The sequence below is a fragment of the Pteropus vampyrus genome, unplaced genomic scaffold (genome assembly GCF_000151845.1).
Source record: "Pteropus vampyrus isolate Shadow unplaced genomic scaffold, Pvam_2.0 Scaffold714, whole genome shotgun sequence".
In the NCBI taxonomy this organism is placed as follows: Eukaryota; Metazoa; Chordata; class Mammalia; order Chiroptera; family Pteropodidae; genus Pteropus; species Pteropus vampyrus.
The window spans coordinates 47,568-53,050 of NW_011889495.1; the positions used below are offsets into that span (position 1 = coordinate 47,568).

General features: G+C 39.2%; 1 pseudogene; it reads right to left on the minus strand.

Moving 5' to 3' along the window:
• Window positions 1-5,019: 5,019 nt before the first annotated feature.
• On the minus strand, window positions 5,020-5,137 carry LOC111733996 (annotated as a pseudogene).
• Between the last annotated feature and the right edge of the window lie 346 nt (window positions 5,138-5,483).

Below are 5,483 nucleotides of genomic sequence, written 5' to 3' on the forward strand. Positions count from 1 at the left end.
GAGAGGGAAGGCATGGCACACAATAAGGAGAGAAAAATGACTGTAAAGCACTTTGCAAAAATAAAGAGTTATATAAAGTCTCAATAATAATAAATCACCTTGTCTGAGGTATGAAAACCTTAAAATAACCTGAAAAATCAAAACGCGAAGAAGCAGAAGGCATCGATGAGCTTCCAGGTTTGTATGCTTGCTTTAAATTCCTCCCCCTCAACATTTCCAGCCAGGTTCTTTAAGGGCAGACCTCAATCAAGTTCTCAGATGAAAATGGGTCTAGCTCCTGTTTAAACCTGCCACTCCTCACTGCGGTTCCCCCCTCTCCCCCAGGTCCCTCAGAGGAGGGCACAGATGCTGGGGAATCTCATTGCTGAATCTGGCATCTGCCTTCTTGAATACCGATGCATCTGTTTGTGAAGGTTTTCTTTTCTTTCTTTTGTTCTATAAAAAGGGAGAGATTGAAAAAAAAAACCTCAATCCCGGAAAAAAAAAAAAAGAAAAATAGGTCTTTCTGAATTCTCGGTACTGGAGCTCTGTTCTTTATATATCTACTTGTTCCATTGTTAAATAAACCTACATATTTAAGGCTGACACATTCTCTTAACTAATGCCTTGTCAGGCCCATGTGTCTGGCTAAAAATGGACCTTGATGACTGCTGGTTCCATTTTTTTCTAAGAAATAATTTGATTATTTTTATCCTGTTTTTCACAAGAAAATGGTTATCTTTTCACAGAAACCATTTTTAAATAAGTTGAGTGCTCAAGCATGTACAAGACAGAAAGTTTTCTTTAAAAATATGTATAAGTCACACACACAAACTCACTGCCCTGTGAAAATTAGCTTTAAATTTGGTGTAAATGCATTCCTGCAGTAAAACTGTTTCCTGTTCAACCTCTTACAATATTATGTGTATCCCTACACCATACTTTGTGCAGACCTGAATATCCCACAGAAAAAAATGATAATTTAATAAAAGAGGGTGATATGAATCACCCAGGGACAATTTGAATTATTATCTGTAGATAATTCATTATGCACATATTTCTAGCAAGATCCTTAAATCAGCAGGGCTTCTTACTCAGAGACTTTCAAATTTGGTCTGTAATAACTGGAGACTTGACCCATAAATCAGCAAATAGACCAGCGGGCTCACCACATGCTTCACATTTCTTCTTGGGAGAAAAAGACACTTAATTATCCTGAGGTCACAGAAGAAGGTAAAAATGGACATGAAAAGATGTTTGGGTTTTATAGCAAAGTATAACTAATTTCAGCATTGTCTTAAAAGTGAGCTCGTGAAAAGAAGACAATGAAAATATCTGAAATCTAGTTAGGTGTTATATACAGAGAAAACATGTTTTAAACATTTACAGGAACAACTTTATAAACCAACTCTGCTTCCCATCTCTAATAAGACAATTGTCCTGAACTTGGTTTTTTTTTCACATTACCAGTTTTGCAAATTAAATTTCTAATATGGAAGACTGGTAATGAGGCTGACTATAAGAACGAAAATATCTTGTCACAGACTTGGAACATGGGACTTGCTGTTTTAATCAACATAAGTATTGTTAATAAAAGAATCAAGTTTATCTTCTATTTCTAGTATTTTTCCTTCCCCCCACTTCACTAGAACCTCTTAGTTGTTACACTGCCTTCTTCCTACTCTTATTCTTCCATCTTCCATGGTAAAAAGCTGCACTCCGTTAAAGACCCAATATTGATCTCAGAGTGCAATGTGAAGCTAGCAAGAAATTCTATGGGATGGAGCCCCAGAAGACTTGGGTTCATATCCTAATGCTCACGAGCATTGTGTAATAGATGCCATTGGTGCAAGATACCCGTTCCCCTGGTTGATATGCTTGTCTCCTAGCTACTGGAAGCGTAGGCAGCTAACAGCTCACAGCTGTCCTCTTCTCCAGAAAATTGCTTTCAGACAAATGGGAGCCCCTTTTCCCAGGAGATTAAGACCCCCTCCCCTCCCAGGGGCAGCCATTAGCCAATAAGGGCATAAAAAAACCAACCATCTCAAGGAGAGACTGATTCTGCGGTACTGTTTGTGCCCCAGGGCTTCCCTGGAATCAGGCTGAAATCAGCTTCTAGTCTAGACCACATTCTTGTTGAAGTCTCTTTTCTCCCTTCTCCTAAGAGCACTTGCTCAATAAGCCCTTGAACAATAATCTCCACTTCCAGCTCTGCTTCTCAGGAACCCAATCTAAGATGTGCTGAGACCTTGGACACTCATTTAACATGTCTATTAGCAGTCCCCTCACACGTGAAACAAAGATAATACTGCACATCTCACAGGATTGTTGTACAGGTTAAACGAGAAAAGTTGTACAAAAACCCTTGATCAACTAAAGTGCTATTTGAATTTAAAAGATCATTATGACCTAATGTAAATGTGAGACAGTGTGTGTATTACTTTTCCCATAGGTGGAGTAGCAGGAAGTGTATCTCTTTTTTTTTTTTTATTTAGGTGAGGCAACCCTTGGTTGACCTCACAGATTGCAATGACCTTGTCAGCTTACAATCTCTTATTTTTTATTTTTATTTTTTTATGCCTACAGCACCTGGTCTTCCTAGTGGTCTCTCATCCAAGTACTAACTAGGCCCGACCCTGCTTAGCTTCTGAGGAAGTGTACCTCCTTAATCAAAGAGCTTCTTCACTTGGCTTCTGGCTCTACTTTTACCCCAGGAGTTCTCTGTCACTGGCTCCTACTTCTCTGTCCAGCCTCTTAATGAAGGCAGCACATGCAAAAGGAAGACCATGGGCCGCCTCTTTCAGTCCAAGTGTATGCTGAGGTTCTCCATACACTGAGGACTTCCGGCTCTAAATCTCCAGCTCTGACCCTTCTTAGACCTCCAAACTCACCAATAAACTCCATGTGGCTATCTGACAGACAACTGACTTAACAGGACCAAAGCAGTATTCTTGATCCCCTGCCTCCCTCCCAGTTGGCTTCCCACCCGCCTTTTTCAATTCAGTAAATAGCATTGCCTTTCAAAGAATCGCTCAAGTCAAAACTCTAGGAATTATCCTTGATTCCTTTTGTTCTTTCACCCTTTATATCTAGTCGATGAGTAAGTTCTTCCAACTCTTCCTTCAATTTCCACTTCTCTTCATTTCCACTACCACTGACATAATCTACATCACCAGCACCTCTTACTTGAACCACTGCACCCTGACAACCCACTCTCCTTTAAAACATCAAGACCATGTCAGTGACCTGCTTAAAATCTTCAAATAGCTTCCCACTGTTCCTGGAAGAACCTCTCTGTGTCTGTCTCTGTCTTTGTCGCTCTCTCTCACTCCCTCTTCCTTCTCCCCTTATCTCTCACCTTCTCCTTCTCCTTTTCCCTTCCCTCTCCCTTTCCTCTCTCCCTTCTTCCTCCTTTTCTTTCTCTTCCTCTTCCTCCTTCTTCTCTATTTCTCTCCCTCCCCCTCTCTCTTCTTTCTTCCTCTTTCTCTTCTTCTCTCATCTAATACACACATACTCACACATAAGTACTATTAGCTCAGTCACATTGCTTTCTTTTTGTTCTTTGAAAATGCCAAAATAGTTCTTCCCTTGGGGCTTTTGCATTTGCAGTATCTTCAGCCAGAAATGTTCTTCCCTAAACTTCCATGGCTGTCTCCTTTTTGTCATTCAAAGTTTGTTTTAGTCTTCTCGATTTAAAATAGTCACCCAGGTTGGAAAAGATATATGCACCCCTATGTTCACTGCAGCATTATTCAAGATATGGAAACAACCTAAGTGCCCATCAATTGATGATTGGATAAAGAAGAGGTGATACATATACAACGGAATATTACTCAGCCATAAAAAAGAATGAAATCTTGCCATCTGCGACAATATAGATGGACCTAGAGAGTATTATGCTAAGTGAAATAAATAAGACAGAGAAAAATAAATACCACATGATCTCACTTATATGTGGAATCTAAAGAACAAAATAAATAAACAAACAGAACAGAAACAGACTCATAGATACAGAGAACAAACTGGTGATTGCCAGATGGGGGTAGGAGGGTCTGCGTGAAAAAGGCAATGAGATTAATAAGTACGAATTGGACAAAATAGTCACAGGGATGTGGAGTACAGCATAAGGAATATAGTCCATAATGTTGTAATAATAATGTATAGTGTCGAGTGGGTACTAGACGAATCGGGGGATCACTTTGTAAATTATGTAAATGCCTAACCGCTATTGTAACTACACACGAATTTCATTTCATTTCTTTAATACAGTTTTTTTAAAAATTCAAGCTGGTTTTGCCCAGATAATGGCATTGTGACTTGCTTGCTTTTTCTACCCTTCCTCCCTGTATGTCTCCTCCTTTGATCATTAAGCCTTAAAACATAAGATTTACCAAGATCCAGGTCTGTAATCACGGGGACAATAAGTTTCGGTTACACTAAGGATAACTTCTTAATCTTAGATGCGTTTCAGCCCTAGGCCCATCGAGGCAGAACAAGAACCCTACCGGCCACAAGACCCGGCCACCGGACCAGCCCATGGCCACAGGACCAGATGGGATGGCGCCAGGCTGACTCCAGAACCGAACACAATGACCGATTTACCCCAACTCTCTTAGTTTCCGTGATGACTGATTTCCCCTATAAAATCTATACACCCAAAACACCAGGGCCAGGTTTTTGAGAACATTACCTCGCTTGAGTCTGTGGGACTTGCAACTCCCTGAAATAAATCCTTACTTTCTTTGCTGCAAACCTACCCATATTTCTTCTTTGACTTGTACGCAAGCAAATGGTTCCTTTTTGTTCCTGTAACACTATACTGTACACCTGAAACGAATACAAAATAATATTGAATGTCAAGTGTAACTGAAAAAAATGTAAACATTTAAAAACACACACAAAATAAAAGGCTATCGTTCATTGTGAAAAATAATAATAATAAATAAAATAGTTACTCAGGCTACTCTGTTTTTTTTTTTTTTTTTTTTTTGCAATGACCTTGTCAGCTTACAATCCCTTATTTTTTTTTTTTATTTTTTATGCCTACAGCACCTGGTCTTCCTAGGTGGTCTCCCATCCAAGTACTAACCAGGTCCACCCTGCTTAGCTTCTGAGATCAGACAGGATCAGGCTTGTTCAGGGTGGTATGGCCATAGACAGGCATACTCTGTTTTAGACATTACCCTATTTTAATTTTCTGGAAATCCTTTCTCACTCTTTCTTGTTTACTTATCTGTTTGTGTATCAATCTGTCTTCTCCACCACTCTGATTTTCATGACAACAGGGATCTTGTTTGTTTTGTTCACAGCTATATCTCAAGGACCTAAAACTGCCTGATATATAGTAAGCGATCACTAAACATAGGTTTTTAATTTTTTTCTATCACGTTATAACTGACTTATAACATTAGTTACAGATGTACAACATGATTCAAAATTTGTATATACTGTGAAATGATCACTACAATAACTATAGTTAACATCCATCACCACAGTTATAACTT